Source organism: Brassica napus, chromosome C9 (assembly GCF_020379485.1).
Source record: "Brassica napus cultivar Da-Ae chromosome C9, Da-Ae, whole genome shotgun sequence".
NCBI lineage: Eukaryota > Viridiplantae > Streptophyta > Magnoliopsida > Brassicales > Brassicaceae > Brassica > Brassica napus.
The window spans coordinates 46,945,847-46,964,716 of record NC_063452.1 but is presented as its reverse complement, the minus strand read 5'-3'; the positions used below and the strand labels follow the sequence as shown (position 1 = coordinate 46,964,716).

The following is an 18,870-nucleotide window of genomic DNA, read 5'->3' as shown; positions in this document are numbered from 1 at the left end:
TGGATTTTACAAAACATTTTAATTATTAAACAATTTTTATTTATTAAAACTATTTTTTGTTTATTAGAACTATTTTTATATATTTATTAAAAAAATTTAATATATATAAATCTTTTTCTGTGATTAAATTATTTGGGATTTTTTTTTTAATAAAAAAAATAATTTATATATTTCTGTATTTATTAAATATATTTTTTTAATTTACAGGTCTCATGATGATCAGACCCGGCCTCGACAGCGTCGTGGTCGTGGTGGTACGGGGAGCCAGTCTCGGGATTCCAGCCATTTTCAGGATTCCCCTTCGCCCCACAGCTCCAACCATACATCTCCCTCTGCTGCACCGCTCATGCTCCTCTCGCTCCCGCTGCTGCATCCGCTCTTGTTCCTCCGGGTCCTCCGGGAGTGATGAGGGTTGCGGAGTTGGTTCAACAGCCCGGTCGTGACCATCTTCCGTATCTCACTCCGTATCCACATGGACGGGGTCAAACATGGTAATTAAACATTTTTTTTTCTTTAAATTTGGATTCATTATTAACCGTTTGTTCTTTTAATAAGGTTCAACCGATCCGGGAACGGGATCAGCGCATGGATCAACCGTATGATGTACTCGGCCCTCGACAGTGGACATCCGACTTTCACTCACTTCCCAACCGACAAGCAGGTTCTGTGGTTTCGTCAGTTTGCGGTAAGTATTCTAATTTTTTACTTATATTTTTAATCTTTAATATAAATTTTCTACTAATTGTGTTTTTTTTTTCAGCAAGAGTTCAACTGGAATTCCGATGAGACGCTCTTTATCTATCACCACTTCGTCCATAAAGTAATGGACAACTATGGGAAGCAGATCCACGAGTGGAAGAAGAAGTGGGAAATCAATAAGGTTCGATTTAATTTATTAAACAATTTTTTAATTTATTAAACTATTTTTTAATTTATTAAACTTTTTCTTTTTTTTTAATTAAAAGGTCCCAAAGTCGATGAACGACACGGTCTGGAAGGAGTTGTGTGCGCATTGGGATAAGGAGGAGACGAAAGAAACTTCTTCCACCAACTCCACCAACCGCAGGAGCGACCGTAAAGGGAAGGGCATCTACAAGCATAACTTGGGTGCTCAATCTATTGCCACTCTCGGAGATCGCATGGTAAGTTCAACCGCTTTTTCTTCAATTATTTGAGTTTCAGAATTTAAATTTATTGTGCATTTCTTCTAATTTCTAATGTTTCTTTAATTTTATGTTTTTTTTCAAGGCGGAAGAAAATGATGGCGAGCCGGTCGATGATCTCGCCCTAATGAGGAGGGCGTATACCAACAAGAAGACCGGCCAGATTGATGACGGTCTTGTGAGGGACGTGGTCGACCTGGTCCAAACTCAGGTGGTAGACGAAGTGTCTCAGCTTCAAACCGAGGATGACGCTTCGACGGCTTCGACCAACTTGTCCCGGTTTCGAATCAACGAAATCGTTGAATCCGTAAGTTCTTTTTTTTTAAGTTCAATTCATTTATTTCTTGGTTTAAATTTCTAAATTTGGCTTTTTTCTATTCAGTCGGTTCCAAAGAAGAAGGGACGTTTGTTCGGTTTGGATCGTCGCACCCGGTCGGTTCCTCCTTCTTCTGCACCACCGCCCTTTGTTGATCCAGAAGTACTTACGGCTCAGTTGAAGGACAAAGATGATCGAATATCTTTGTTGGAGACCCAGATTGCGGCTCAACAGGCGGGCTATGAGGCACAGAGGAGGCTGAACCAGCAAATGATGGAGATGATGCAGAGGATGTACCCGAACGAGGTGTTCCCGGACGTGCCAGACCCGTAGTTTTTTTTTTCCCCAATCTCGGAATGTTTTATTTTTATTTGTGAAACTTTGAATATTAATTAGTATGATTTCAATTTTACTTTTAATTTCATATTTTCGAATTTAAATTTCAGAAATTTTATTTTTTCAAAAAAATTAATATTTTTTACATTCCGAGGAAATTAATTATATTTTTCACTACATCGATCGATGCGTTTTTGAACAAAAACGCATCGATCGATCCGTTTTTTTTTTAAAATATAGCGAGGGACATTTCCCTCGGAATTTTCCGAGGGACAACTCCCTCGGAAAATTCCGAGGAACGGATCCCTCGGAATATACCGAGGGAACAGTTCCTCGGAATAAACCGAGGAAAAAGTCCGTCGGTATACTCCTATCGATCGATGTATATATGTCCAAACACGCATCGATCGATGAACTTCCGAGGAATTATCCCGACGAAGTTCTACCTCGGTATATTCCGAGGACTTTTCCGACAAACAAGGGATCCTCGGAATTTCCTCGGAAATTTATTTCCTCGGAATTCCGTCGGAAAATTCTGAGGGATTTCAGAGGAAAAAAAAAATTCCGAGGAATTATTTCCGACGACGTGTTTCGTCGGAATTGCGTCGGAATAACGATATTCCGATGAAATTCCGACGATTTTTTTCCTCAGAATCCTTGATGTTTTCTTGTAGTGTATTGTGTATCAGTTTCATCTTAATATATTTTCAAAGTGTTAAAAAAAAAGATATTGCCTGTAATTAATATATTATTAACATAAGTAGACTAAAGATTTCGTGGACATCTTATGCTCTCATCTAATAGCACTATAAATATAACTGTTTTCCCTAAATGTGAATTTATCACAAAAACTGAACGAACGTACTCAAAACCACCTCTTTATATTTTTGTTATGGTATAAATTAGTTAAGTAGACTGACTTGCATTGTTTCTTGTTTTGGTTGGTCGAGTAACAAAATATTGTTTATCAAAACAAGAAAGTTCGATTTGGTACATTGGTGGTTGATGTTTTATATTTATTCCCTGTCTTTTGGTTATTAATTTAATATATTTTATTCAGCTGATTGATAAAACTTTTTGACAGGAACACTACTTGCGACTTCTTGATCTTCCCTGTCTTTTGTTTATTAATTTAATATATTTTATTCAGCTGATTGATAAAACTTTTTGACAGGAACACCACTTGCGACTTCTTGATCTCATATAAACTTGTTTACTCTCTTAGTATAGGTTTTCTCTCCATAAACCTTGTCGCCTCTCGTAACTGCGACATAATATTTTCGGTATCATCCAAACTTTGTAATATGTTCATGTTACGGGTTTAAAATCAATTATAGAAGAAAAATTACATTCTATGTTTCTTTAAATTGTGGTTCCTATATCTTTTACCGAAAATATTTTGTACTTTAGAAACTCTGGTTTGGTAAAATTTGTGTCTATGTTCGCTTTCCAGTTCGAGAATTTTGGGATGGAGTGGTACTATGTTTTTTTGTCACGTAGATATTATTTGAGACTAGTGGATATTGTTATAAATCATTATGTGGATGCCCATAACCAAAACTAAGACAAGACCCAGCCGTGTCCAAGAGGAGAGAGAGTCGGCGTCCAAGAGGAGAGAGAGTCGGTCCATGTCTTGGCCGACTTTAGTCTTAGGATGTTTTCCATTTATCTGTTTTAGATCTTTTCCTATTTCATGTTGTATTAGGTTTTGGATAATTTCTTTTTTCTTATACTTTGTAATCCTTATATAAGGAACCTCTATTACTCATTAATAATACATAGAAACAATTCCCCATTCTTTCACAACACGTTATCAGCACGATCGTCTCTAGATCCCTGAGACAAATCGAAACCTCCAAACCCTAAAAGCTAAAACCGGCGACCACAACCAAAAACCCTAATCACGTTCTTAGTTCATCCAAGAACACAGTTGATCCCTCTTGAAACCTAAACGTTCTCAGATCACGTTCCAGCTCAGAAGAGCCGTCCAGCTCGCGATCAACACCCGAAGACGCGATCGCACCCGAGACGACCCGATCTCCGCGCAGCTCGCAGCCGAGACGCCTCCAGCCCGCGATCGTCCCATCCGCGACCCGATCCGTTCGTCTCTCTCTCTCTAAAGGTGGTCCGGTTCTAAATCCCCTACAAAGCAAAGGTATAACTTAATCTGAGAACCTAGATTGATCAGAAACCCTAATCCATAATTATGGAAACTTTGATCTTGATCAAAACCCTAAAACCTACAAGATTAAAATCGACAATCTCCTAACTAGAAAAAATGGAAATCGATTCCATTAGAACTTAAATTGATTGTTCCTGATTTGATTTTGAGAAACCCTAATTTAGGAATCGAAACCCTAAACCCTAAAGGACTGAATTCGATTTTTGTTGATTGAATTGATTGATTTGAGGTTTTAGGATTGTTAGATTGATTGAAGTAATCTGATCTAGAAATTGAATCCTAAAGGCCTTGAAACCTTTAATTAAAACCGACAGCCTTAGATTTTAAAGATGAAACCCTAAAATTCATAAATCAAATTGCTAAGGTTGTTTGCATTACATATGAATATGAATTGAATTGGATCCGTATTGTTTAATGAAATCGACCAGCATATAGAAACATACGAATTCGAATTTGATTGCATTAAAACTCATATGGCCGTGTGGCATTAATCTCCTTGGTACATGTAGAATCAAATATTAGGATTGTTCGCACCATGGTCAATTAGTTTTACACGTCCGATCCTATTGCTTGTCAACATAGCCGTGCGGCTTGTTTGTTCGCTCCATGGTCGATTAGATTGATTGTTTTCTCATAGATGCGTAAGACAAGTTTGTGGCCGAGCTTGTTATACCATGCGGCCACATGATCACATTGTGAACCTAAATTGAAATCATGATGTGATTCAAATGTCGAAAATCTCAAATAGAGACTACGCAGCCCTTAATCTCTCCGGAGATAACTACTTGCAGTAGGCGCTAGATACAAAGATCAGCTTAAGGTCAAAAGGACTTGGTGATACAATCATCAAGAGCAACAATGAGACTGATAAGAATCGGTACAGGGCTATACGTATTATACGCCATCACCTCATTAAAGGTCTAAAAGATCAGTACATTACGATGGAAAATCCACTAGAGCTTTGGGATGCTTTACAGCATAGATATGATCACCAGAAAACGGTGTTACTCCCAAAAGCTAGAAATGACTGGAAGAATCTAAGATTCATGGATTATAAGTCAGTGGATGAGTACAATTCGGTCTTGTTCAAGACGGTCTCAATGTTGAGACTTTGTGGTGAAGTAGTAACCGAAGAAGAGTTGCTCGAGAAAACATTCTCTACGTTTCATTCCTCAAACATAATCCTGCAGCAGCCACTACAAGAAAATATTTATATTGTGACAATTTTTTTAGTCACAATAAACATAGTTCCGTAACAATATAACCATTGTGACAGAATTGTTACCATTTATGAATAGTCGCAATAATGTCGTCACAAATTTATGCGGTAACAAAAGACGTCTTAGTTTGTAACAAATAATTCTAGTAACTAGTTTGTCAGTAAAAGTGACAAAAATAAAAGTAACAAAACCGTCACAATTATTGACTAAAAATCTGGTGTTAAAAACGTTGGCTTTGGTGACGACTAAAATGTCTCCATTTTGTAATTAATTGCAACAGAACTTAGTTACTAATTTTCCTCAATAGTGACTACAGCGTTGTCATCAATTCGTTACACTTACATACTAAAAAAAGTCTTGAATCCGTCACTCAAATTATCAGTATTATTACAATTTCCCAATTCGGTCATTTTGGTTTCCCTATTACTAAAACTTTGTCACATTTAAATAGCTACTAATTTGACGTATATAAACTGTTAATATTTTGTATTAAATATGTTAGCTCCGAATTAGTATTATTTATACAATTTTCATTAGAACTACACAATTAGGAAATTATTATTAAAAGAAAAACATACACAAAAACTTACATAGATATGTCAAGATTATTATAATACTACATTATACATCGAACAAGAGTCTGTTAAACAATATCAGAAAGAATAAACTAAACGAAGAAGAAAATCCCAGAAGCAGAGGAAAGCAAATGAATAGATTCATCAAATCTTGTAGTGTTATTTCCGCACCGGCCTTATTAACAGAATCTCGATCTTATAAACCGGCCATCTTGGGAGGTTTGTGATCTTGTCGAGTGATCTTATATGGGTTGACTCTCGTTTCTCTTCTTGATAAAGTCCAAGAGAAAAAGGTCTTCCAAAATCGATAGGCTGGGAATTTGATCCTCTCTCATAAAGGCGCACACTCATGATTAGAAGATGCATCTACAAGAGGCAAAAAAAATTGAGATTCAATACAACAAGAAGTTTAAATAACTGATTGAAAATATACACCTTCTACAGAAGATTAACCATACGTAATGCAAACTGAAATTAGTGATTGTGAAAATTTAGAAACCAAAAAAGAGACGGCTTCAATTTTGTACAAGAACAGTTCTTAGGTTTGTAGGTAAACTTGTGAATGAGGGAGAGAGTAAGTTGTTAACTTGTTTATTTATATATTGTATTCGGTTAAATCTTTGGATACTAATGAGTAATAACGTTTGGTGCCTATTATGGTAACAACCCGGATTTTAATGCTTTTTACCGGGATTTATCGCACCACTTTGATTCTCTAATTAATTTCTTATACTCCTTTCTAAAATTAAATCTTTGGGTACTAATGACCAATGACCGATAATCTTTGGATATCAATGACCGAAGAGTAATGACGGTTGGTGCTTATTTCGTCCGTCTTTCTTCGACTACTAAATTTTATACTCTCCTAAAATTGAAAACTGTTTCTCTAGTTAAAAATTCCAGTAAGAATTTTTTTCTGAGAAAGGGCTAAAAATTCCAGTAAGAATTATTATTTTTAATTCCCGTACAAACATAATCCTTCTTTAGAGCATCTCCAAAAAGACACTCTATTATGAAGTTTTCAAAACTCTATATTTGAAGTTTCAATGTGTTTTCCTCCAAAAGCAAAACTTCAAACTTAACTTCAAAACTATTTGTATTTTATACCATGGTCCTTATATTTGTCATAATTAATTTAAATTCATAAAACTTTTTAGATAACTAAGCACATATATAAAAATATTAGAACAATATTAATTAATAAAATGTTATATTAAAATAGAAATTTTAAATAGAAATAACGTAATTAATATTAAACTTCAAGCAAAATATCATATTATTCAATAAAATTATTTTTGTAATATATATATGATCAACTAATGCATTTCGAAGTAAAAAATATTTCTCTTTATTTTTAATTTGTAGATTACAAACTAAAAAAATGTTGAGATCGAATGATCTTAGACTTGTAAATATATTAGATCTGAACAAGAAAGTAAAAGAGAAATTTTTTTTGCTAAAAGACTTAACTTCTATTGATGATATTAATACTCGTGAATACATTCAATTTGAATAAGAAAGAATTGTACGAAAATGACATCAAAACAATAACAAATATCTTCAGTTACACAACATTTGTTTACAATATTTTGAGATTTGGAGGTTCCGGATCAAATGTATCTGACTATTAGTGTTGTTGTAATATTTAAATTGCTGTAATAGTTATGTCTTCGTGTAAATTTTTAAAAGTTTTTTGTTGTCAAGTTTATTTTGTATTGGTATTGTCTAAATCTAATTTTAAAATATTTTTAATCTTATTTAAAAGTTTTATTTAATTTTATGTGTAAAACTTAGATTTATAAAAAAAAAATTGAAATTTTAATGAGATATAAAATTTTAAGGATTAATATGATAAACTAAAAATAGTTAAGAATTATAAATGTGATTTGTAATTTTGGAACCAAAATGCAAACAAAAATATGAAACTTCGATTTTGAAGTTTTGAGAAGTGAAACTTTAAATATAGAGTTTCACTCCTCAAAACTTCAAATTTGAAGTTTTGAAGTTCTTTTTTGGAGAGCCAAAAATTTCATATTTGAAATTATAGAATGTCTTTTGGAGATGCTCTTAGCTATTGGCATCACAAAATTTCTATCTCTCCATTGCCATTTTATTTATTTCGTTTCCATAACATAGGTTTGCTAACACTTCCATTTAATTTTATATAACTATATTACATAAACGACAATGAATATTATATCTCTTAAAACAATATCTCCACTCTTTTCTTCACACAGTAAATTCTAACTTTAACTAGATTAATATTTTATAGTTTTAGTTGCACACGTATACTTGTACAAAGAATCAGTGTGAACAACTGGATTAATGTTACATTGCACTGAAATCTATTTTTTGCAAAAAAATTTAAATGTATCATGATTACGAGACCAACATATATTTATATTTTTGCATAATTTATCTCTTTATTATTCATAACACCAATTAGAAGAAAAAAATAAATAAATGGTAGTAGTTTAGTAATCCTCCAACTTGCTTCTCATATTTTTGTCATATTTACAACAGTTTTTTTTTTTGGACAAATCATATTTACAACAGATAATTATGCATTGGTTTATACCAATTAGTAACTAAGATTTAGTTTTTCTTTCGCCACAATTTGAAACTCTCTGTTCTGCCAAAAATTTATACAACATTAACGGTCAAAAAGTTATAGTTATGTCACGATTGTTACGAAATCTCTTTTAGTCATAGTTATGTTACTAATTGTGACGAAAATTAACTACGGCTTAGATCGTCACTATATTATGACTAAACGGTTACTATTTTATGACTACAACTTTTTAGTCACATTAATGTCTCTAGAATGTCACAGTTTGTGACGAAAATTAACTACGGCTTAGATTGTCACAATACTGTGACTAAACAGTTACTATCATATGACTGAAAAATTTAGTCACATTAATGTCTCTAGAACGTCACAGATTTGTGACAAAAAAAAATTGTCTCAAAATTCTGTCACAATATCCCTTTTTTTTTGTAGTGAGCAGTACCGAATGAAAGGCTTCACCACATACACTGATCTGATCTCGTGCCTGCTACTGGCCGAGGCAAACAATGAGCTCCTGATGAAGAACAGTGAAGCTAGACCTGTCGGATCTGCCCCATTACCAGAGGCCAATGAAGTTGAAAAGAAAAATCCCAACGAATGCAATTACATCCAGAATGATAAGAGATCATACGTCAAAGGCCGTGGTGGATACAGGAACCGTGACAATTACTCGAACGGTCGAGATAGACACTTGGCCGGCCGGAAAGGAAACCACAATAACCGTGGTCGTGGTTCCAATCCCGGCCGTGGCCGAGGCGGTTATGGACGAGGTCGAGGCGGTATATCCAAACCGTCTTACTCAACCAAATCCGTTTGTCACAGATGTGGGATGAGCAACCATTGGGCCAAGAATTGTAGAACTCCTAAGCGCTTATGTGAGCTCTACCAAGAAAGTCTTAAGGACAAGAACCCGGAGGCTCATATGGTCCATGATTCCGGTTATGAGGCTGATAAAGAATCCGATGTTGCAAATGACGACCTGATGGACTTTGAGACTTCTGATTGTCTCAAAGACTAAATTTTCGATACGACTTGTTTTTATTGCTTTATGATTGTTTTATGATTGATTTGGAGTTTTTAATTTCGGTGTTCTGCAACTTTAATAAATGAAAGTTTTGAAGTCTCTGAGAAATGAAATCTTATGAGCATACTCGTGGTGGATAGTGGCACAAGTCATACAATTCTTAGAGATAAAAGATATTTCTTAAATCTCACAATGCAAAGTGCAAACATACACACCATTGCAGGTGTAGCCGGCCTGATTGAAGGTCACAGCCAGGCTTATGTATTGATGCCTAAGGGCACTCACCTAGAGATCAAAAATTCCTTGTATTCCCCAAGCTCTAAAAGGAGCCTATTGAGTTTCAAAGATATAAGATTGAACGGTTTCCATCTTGAAACATGGGAAGAAGGAAATAAAGAATTCCTTAACATAATTTCGATCACCAAAGGCTATAAAAAGGATCCAAGAAACCTTACCTGCAATGTCTACTGGCCTATACTATGCAAAGGTCAGTATGATCGAGGCTAATGCCTGCGACAATTTCACCTTATGGCATAACCGGCTTGGCCATCCCGGTACTAACATGATGCAAAAGTTGATGATGAACTCACAAGGGCACACGTTCAAAGGAGTTGTCCCATACAATCTCACATGTGCAGCATGTGCACAAGGGAAACTCATAACCAGGCCGTCCCCAGCCAAAGTTAATAAAGAGATCATAAATTTTTTGGAAAGGATTCAGGGAGACATATGTGGACCAATACGCCCACCTAGTGGGACGTTTCGGTATTTCATGGTCCTGATTGATGCATCGACCAGATGGTCGCATGTCTGCCTACTGTCCACACGGAATTTGGCATTTGCACGCCTACTTGCTCAGATAATAAGACTGAGAGCACACTTTCTAGACTTTCCTTTAAAGACTATACGTCTAGACAATGCTGGTGAGTTTGTGTCCCAGACGTTTAATGACTATTGTATGTCCATGGGGTAAGTGTAGAACACTCCGTGGCACATGTACATACACAGAACGGCTGGACTGAATCATTCATTAAACGTATCCAGCTGATAGCCAGACCATTGCTCATGCGGTCTCAGCTCCCGGTATCAGCGTGGGGACATGCCGTATTACATGCAGCAGAACTTATTCACATCAGGCCATCTAGTGAGCATAGATATTCGCCATCCCAGTTACTCACGGGTCATGAGCCAGACGTGTCCCACATCAAAACATTTGGATGTGCCGTTTACGTTCCAATTGCTCCACCACAGAGAACGAAAATGGGACCACAAAGGAGGATGGGAATATACGTAGGATATGACTCCCCAAGCATTATAAAGTATCTTGAGCCAACAACCGGTGATTTGTTTAAGGCCAGATACGCAGACTCACAGTTTGATGAGTCCACATATCCGACCTTAGGGGGAGATAACGGTCGGTTGAGCAAAGAATTGAGCAAAGAAATCGAATGGTCTCGACCATCAATATCTTGGCAAGATCCTCGGACTAAAGAATGTGATATGGAAGTCCAAAAGATTATACATCTTCAAAAGCTAGCTAATCAACTGCCAGATTCATTTGATGACCCAAATAGAGTGACAAAATCGTATATCCCGGCTTGTAATGCACCAATACGAATAGATGTCCAGAAGGGACAAGGTCAAGTGGCTACAGAGTCTAAACAACGTCTCAAACGTGGTAGACCTATTGGTTCCAAAGATAAACAGCCTCGGAAGTCCAAGAGAGGTGCTGGATCCGAGAGCATCAAGGAAACCGTCCAGAACATTGATGGACCGGCCGAGCCGACCCAGACGGTCGAGCCAAGTGAGCCGGCCACGCCAAATGATCCGACCGTTCCAAATGATGGGGTTCGGGACGCCGAACTTCATGGAACACAAGGGCCGGATAATCAAGAGATCTCTATAAACCATATAATGTCTGGAACGAAATGGAACAGAAATGATATCGACGTCGATGATATTTTTGCTTATAAAGTAGCACTTGAGATCATGGAAAAAGATGAGGATCCAGAACCCACGTCCATATATGAATGCATGCAAAGATCAGATTGGATCAAATGGAAAGAAGCTATAAACGTGGAGTTAGAATCATTAAAGAAAAGAGGCATTTTTGGCCCTATAACCGTGACACCTAGAGAAGTCAAATCAGTGGGATACAAATGGGTCTTTGTGAGAAAGAGAAATTAGAAAGGAGAAGTAGTGAGATACAAAGCACGGCTTGTAGCACAAGGATTCTCACAGAGACCAGGAATAGATTATGAGGAAACTTTTTCCCATGTGGTGGACGCAACTACATTACGATACTTGATCAGTCTGGCCGTGAAAGAGAAGCTTGATCTGCGCCTAATGGATGTAGTAACTGCGTATCTGTACGGTTCACTGGATAATGAAATTCATATGAGAGTTCCATAGGGTATTGAGCTCAAAGATAAGAAAGGTTCTCGAGAACAGCATTGTATTAAGCTGAATAAAGCCTTATACGGTTTGAAAAAATCAGGTCGAATGTGGTACAACCGATTATTAGAGTACCTAATGAAAGAAGGTTATAAAAACGATCCAATAAGTCCATGTATCTTTATAAAGAGATTTGACAGCAAGGGCTTCGTGATTATGTCTGTCTATGTGGACGACCTGAATGTGATTGGAACCTCTGGAGAGATTTCCCAAACGGTCGAATGTCTAAAGAAAGAATTCGAAATGAAAGACTTAGGAAAAACTAAGTTCTGTTTGGGACTGCAATTTGAGTATGTGGATAATGGAATCCTTGTGCATCAAAAGACATATACAGAAAAGATACTCAAGCAGTTCAATATGGACAAGGCTCATCCTTTGTCAAGTCCTATGGTCGTGAGGTCCTTAGACCTTGAGAAGGATCCATTCGGACAAAAGAAGCCGGACGAGGATATGCTCGGGCCGGAAATACCTTATCTAAGTGCCATTGGAGCCTTAATGTATTTGGCTAGCCATACAAGACCGGACATTAGTTTTGCCGTGAGTTTACTGTCTAGATTCAGTTCATGTCCGACACTTAGGCACTGGAACGGAATAAAACATCTGTTCAAATATCTGCAAGGAACAACCGACCTCGGTTTGTTCTATACGAGCCGACCAGGTGATAACTTGGCCGGGTATGCAGATGCTGGCTATTTATCTGACCCACACAATGCTAGATCTCAGACAGGTTACGTGTTCATACACGGTGGGGCTGCAGTAAGTTGGCGGTCCACAAAACAAACCTTAGTGGCAACATCATCTAATCATGCCGAGATCATAGCCATGTATGAAGCAAGCCGAGAGCTTGTGTGGCTGAGGAACATGACCGGCCATATCCTAAGGGAGAGTGGCCTGGCCGTGGGAAAGGAAAAGGAAGAACCAACGATCATCTATGAGGACAATGCAGTTTGTATAGCTCAGCTCAAAGATGGATACGTTAAGGGAGATAGAACGAAACACATCTTGCCTAAGTTCTTCTTCACCCACGACCTGCATAAGGCTAAAGAAGTCGAAGTGGTTCAGGTTCGGTCCAGTGACAATTCGGCCGATCTGTTCACTAAGTCTCTGCCGACCTCAACGTTCAAGAAGCTGGTTCATCAGATAGGAATGCGCCAGTTGAAGGATCTTCAGTGATGCCTTCATCAGGGGGAGTGTCATGTGTTGTACTATTTTTCCTGTCTACAGTTTCCATTTTTCCCACCTTGGGTTTTTGGTTTTCCTAGAGAGGTTTTAATGAGGCAACGTCGTGCATGATACAAACCCATATGGTTATGGCATCCAAGGGGGAGTGTTATAAATCATTATGTGGATGGCCCATAACCAAGACTAAGACAAGGTCCAGCCGTGTCCAAGAGGAGAGAGAGTCGGCGTCCAAGAGGAGAGAGAGTCGGTCCATGTCTTGGCCGACTTTAGTCTTAGGATGTTTTCCATTTATCTGTTTTAGATATTTTTTTTATTTCATGTTGTATTAAGTTTTAGATAATTTCTTTTTTCCTATACTTTGTAATCCTTATATAAGGAAACTCTATTACTCATTAATAATACATAGAAACAATTCCCCATTTTTTCACAACAGATATGTTCTTACAATTATCTTGTTATTTTACTTTTTTTTCTTCACTTGTTATTTTTTACATTAATTTTGACATTAATGATTTTCGGTTTGATGTCTTACTTAAAATGGGACAATTTTTATACTACAATTCATTAATTCATTGTTGAGTCATTTGGTAGATCCGGGTCGACCGACTGACTTTCCCGGTTGATAGTGAGTTAAGAGTTGTCGATGTCCTCTTCTTAATCTGTGCATGGTCTGAATTTCCACTTGCTTCCACCAAATTTTTCGTTAAAAACATTGTATAACCTATGTGAGAACTTCTGATTATTTTGCCATGACAGAGACCTATCATTGGGTGAAAAGTTATACCCGAAGAATGTATTTACGAGTCTCCCGAGACAGTTAATGTTGAATGGAGGATGTATTGCTTTCTCCAATTAATTTTGGGGCAAGCCACGTAATTAATTGCACTGTACCTCTATTATTCAACAACTGGAAACTCCCACAGGTCACAACATCACTTACAAAACATAGGTTCATGTGATATTCTAATTTACATGGCCACTCAATTCGAATGGAAATATAGTACAAACGTGATTAAATACAGTCCCCTAGGTAAAGACCCGCGCAGGGTTACACAATTCATAAAACATTATGTAATAATCTGTGCATTGCGCAGAATGAAATATTATATAAAATATTTGTTAAATAAAAACGTTTTTAGAAATTTTTAAAATAATAACAAAAGATATGTAAAATGTATTTTAATGTTTTGATCAAATTAAAATTTAAAAAATATTTAATTTTTATCAATTCAAATATGATAGATGTTTATATAACTTTATATATTTTAATGGCATATAGTTTAACTTAAACAATATTAAAATAGATATACATTTTCACTATGGATATATATTAAATGAAACTTCATATTCATATAGATTTATGATCATCTGTATTTTGTTATTATAAGAATTTAAATCATTCATTACAAAATTTTCATGGTGAAACTTTGTACAGTTTTAGTAATTATAATTGATGTTTAAAATCAAAATATAAAAAAAATTAATTTTTTTTTTATTATATGACTAATATGATTGATTAATTTATTTAATAATATAAAATTAAAAATGATAAATGATACACAAATTAAATTGTTATCAAATACTTATTATTTAAAATTATTAATTGTCATATATATTTTAATTGCATTAGGTAATTTCGTAGCTTCTATTTACCAAAATAAGAAATGATCTTCAATTTTTGTAGATTACTAATTTATTTTATAATTATTTGATGAGAAGTATATTATATGTTTAGAAAAACTATTTTAATTCTCTAACGATTCTAAAAGTGATTCTAGTGATGACACATGTCATAGTTCAAAAGTTGTAATGTTTCTCAAATAATATATAAGAGATTATGATATAAATATGACTGTAATTATTTACAATTTATAATTTTAAATATAGAACAACAAAAAAGTTATAAAATTTTAAATTATTTGGATGCAGATTAATACTAGTATTAAACTGTCGATTTAAATAAAAGGGAATAAAATGAGCTATAACTTTGCATATGACCACTGCATGTAGACTTAATTTTTTTAATTTGTTCATAAATAGCATACTCTGTTATTTCATTTCATTCATTTTCAAGTTAAACACACAAATTCTCAACAACAAAAAAGATTCAATATTTTGTCTTATGTAATAATTTAATTTAAACAAACTAGTTCAGAAAAATAATTAATATATTTTATAAATACGTGTAAAATATATATATATATATATATATATATTTAAAATATTCAAAATTCATATATATATATATATATAAATATAAATATATATTGTTAGTAATAAGTAGTAATGCATATTATTTTGTATCTAAATGCTTTTGCTTCACTAAAAATCACATATAATATTTACATTGTTATAATTTTATTTTATATTGTTGCTAATAAGTAATATAATTAAAATATACTTGTTTATAAAAATTAAAGGTTATTTTATAATATTTTGTCTAAATTATTTTAATGAATTCATATATGTTATTTGATCATTTATATTTTATCATGTATATTTAAAATTTGTATCTGCTGATTTAGATATTTAATTCATATTATTTTAAATTTTTCTCACATTCAATCAAATATAATAATGTATTAAATTTTTTGGTCAAAAAAAAATATTTTTGGTTTTGCATAATTTAATCAATCTGCATTTGTTGTTTTTAATCTGCATTATTTATTTGATTTGCATTCTTTTATCTGCGTCGAAATATATATAAACTGCATATAAAAAATTATTCTAATTTGAAAATCAAAAACAACGTACAAACAACCGATTAAAATATAAAATTATTTAGTATCAATTTATAATTGAATATATGTTTATCTTAGACAGCATACTATATTTGATGTGATTATAGGAACAATACAACTCAGCAATCTATTAAAAAGTTCAAGGTTAAGTAGATTCAGTTGATATCCACCAGCAAGAGAATATACCAAAATTGAAAAATTATAAACTAATAATATTGGAATTTTGAAAATTTATTACTTATAAATTATTCATTACTATTTAGAAAAATAACTATTCAATTCATAATTTTAGAATTATATTATTTTCAGATGCACTGTTCTTTAAATATTGTTCTATATCATTATTTTGTGGACATACAATGTAATCTTTATGATTTCCATAAATTTTGGACAACACAAAATCATATTTTATTACATTATTTTCTGAGAGAATTTCATGTATACAATTTTCATGGTACTATTATTCATTTTTACCACCACTAAATGTACATTTTCAAAAATATCTTCTTCATTAAGTGGCAAAAAACTCTTATACATTTGTTCTCTATATATATAATAATAAATATTTACTTAAAGAAAAAAATAATAATAAAAACTTATATTTTCGAATTATATTTTTTTCAAATTCGAACTTTTTTATAAAAAAAAATTTTGAATTTTTTTTGATATAGTTTTTTTTCAAAATTTCTGTTTGAAAATAAAAAATTGTGTTTGAAACTATTTTTTTTAAATTAAGTATTTATTTACATATTTATTAGAGTCCTAAATTTTACATTCCAAAATTTTTTATCCCACCCTTCAACTCTAAACCTTAAGTCTAGATTAGTTAACCCTAGGGGTATAAATGTCTTTTACCCTTCATTAAAAGTGAGGGTAAAAGTGATTAGTGTAAACATAAAAAGTTGCATTATGAATGTGGTATTTGTGGCAATTTCTCTTATTCTCGTTAAGTATGTATGCCTACAATTTGTAATTGCTAATTTATGTAATTATTATTAATATATTTATATAACTAAAACTATATTCAAATTTTGTTACTTTATATTCAATTTAGAAGCAAATTGTTTTATCTTTTATATATATATTAATCTATAAAAAATTTATTTTAATTAAACATGTGTAGATATATTAAATTAATTAAATATTAAACATGTGTAGATATATTATCAAGAAAATTGGATCACACCTTAAAATGCTATCCAGTTAAAAGAACTTAATCTGTTAAATTTATTTAATAACATGTTAAATAACTTGTTAAAAGTGAATTGGATTAAATTATGTTGTATTTAACACGTTAAATCGTGAAAATAGAGGAGAGATAATGACAATCAGTTATCGGTTATTGTTATTTTAATATTTTTAATTATTTGTGGTTATCTTTAATTTCTTATAAACTAAATAAATTTATTTTTATTTTATTTATAAAAAAAATTTATAATTTTCATATTTTATAAATATACATTTGTTTTATTTGGATACAAAAAATACATTTTACTATGATTTCATATTATTTTTTAATAAATTTAACTCTTTCTATAATTTTATGATCAAATGCTTCATTCCATTTCTTATTCAAAATATTACTAAAATTTCTAAAGTGAAACATTTTACAAAAAAACAATTTAATATTTTAAATTTTATTACATAAAATCTATGTATGATATAAAAAGAAAAAAAGTGTTGATTATTAAAAGAAAATATAAGATGTTAAAAAGTTGTAAATTGACAATGGAAAATATTCGATCACATCAAAGAGACGTGTTTCGTTTTGTTTTCCGAGGTCTAGTGGACCGATTTAGATACATGACCTTGTCATACTACCGTTTTACTATGCTCTACTTCTTCTTTTTCTTTTTTCTGACAGCATTTTTTTTCGTTTTTTCTATGATCTTCAATATTATATATATATATATATATATATATATATAGATATTATATAGTTTTTTTTGGATAGAATGTTAAATATTATTAACAGATTTTTAATTTTTTACAGAAATCACAGAGGTTAACAAGTAGCATAGTTGAATAAATTTAAACTAAAGCGAAAAACCTAAACAGTGACTAATGATAATATGAGAGAAACAAAGACATAGAAGACAGCACCAAAACAATGACGGACCACAGGAACATGCATGAACGGAGTGAGAACTAGTTACCGCGAGTTACCAGAGAAAAAGGTGCCCTCAAACCTTGAAACACACGGCTCTTACAGCTTCCGAAAACTCACAAGCCACAACCTGCACAAAGAATCACAGTCTCGAACCCACTCACTCACCCAAGAAGCATCGCATCGGCAGCACAAGGAAGGTCATGAACCAGCGATGCCGTTGTTCGGAAAGGACAGTTGAAGATTGCTGCCTCCAACCAACCAACTCGGGACCGTGTACACCCATTTAACCGCAGACTCGTATAGAACCGCCAGACTGACCGAGAACACAACCTCCGGTGAAGCACTACCAAACAAACAAGAAGTCCGAAAACCCAAGTGAAACGCATACATCATCCACAGACTCAAGAGACTCACCAAGACCAAACCACTTATAGGTTGAGGAGGGAGAACTGGTGGCACGGAGAGCCACATCGGGAAGCACACTCCGACATTGTGAAAAAGCCACACTTACACGCACCGAGTATACTCAAACACGCAAACAAAGAGGCTTACAACTATCACACGCCGCCACCAAGGCCACCCGAAGAGAAGGAAGACCCACTCTCAGGGGCACTCGACGTGATACCACCGTAGACCACCAGCAGAAACGAAAGACGGAGGTGAGAGACCATAGATCGACGAACCCATGTCCCTAGCCGGCCGAGAACACACCACCACCGCAGCCACGCGCCACGATGAGGAAGAGGTAGACCCGAGACAAGCTACCCGACGTCTCACACCTCACCAAGTTCGAAGAAGCAACCACCACGAAAAGGGAAAAATCTCTGGACAGAGATTCCAAAGCCACGACCGGAAACAGACACGACGAGCAGGGAGCCGTCCTTTAGCAACCCCTCAACACCATGCGCCTCCTAGATCTGGCTTGGAACAGCTGGATATGAAACAGAAAATCCAAAGTTGAAGATCAACCTCCGCCGAGAATGAAAAGCAAAGAGAAA

General features: G+C 34.1%; 1 long non-coding RNA gene across 2 annotated transcripts; it reads right to left on the bottom strand.

The window, feature by feature from the left end:
* Positions 1-5,750: 5,750 nt before the first annotated feature.
* On the bottom strand, positions 5,751-6,867 carry LOC125592970. 2 transcript variants are annotated; one of them, XR_007328806.1, is made up of 2 exons: positions 6,228-6,867; positions 5,751-6,158 (listed from the first exon to the last, which is right to left on the bottom strand). It is a non-coding gene; the product is annotated as an uncharacterized LOC125592970 (long non-coding RNA). The 2 variants fall into 2 exon arrangements; XR_007328805.1 differs by having other exon boundaries at positions 6,251-6,867.
* Positions 6,868-18,870: the final 12,003 nt, after the last annotated feature.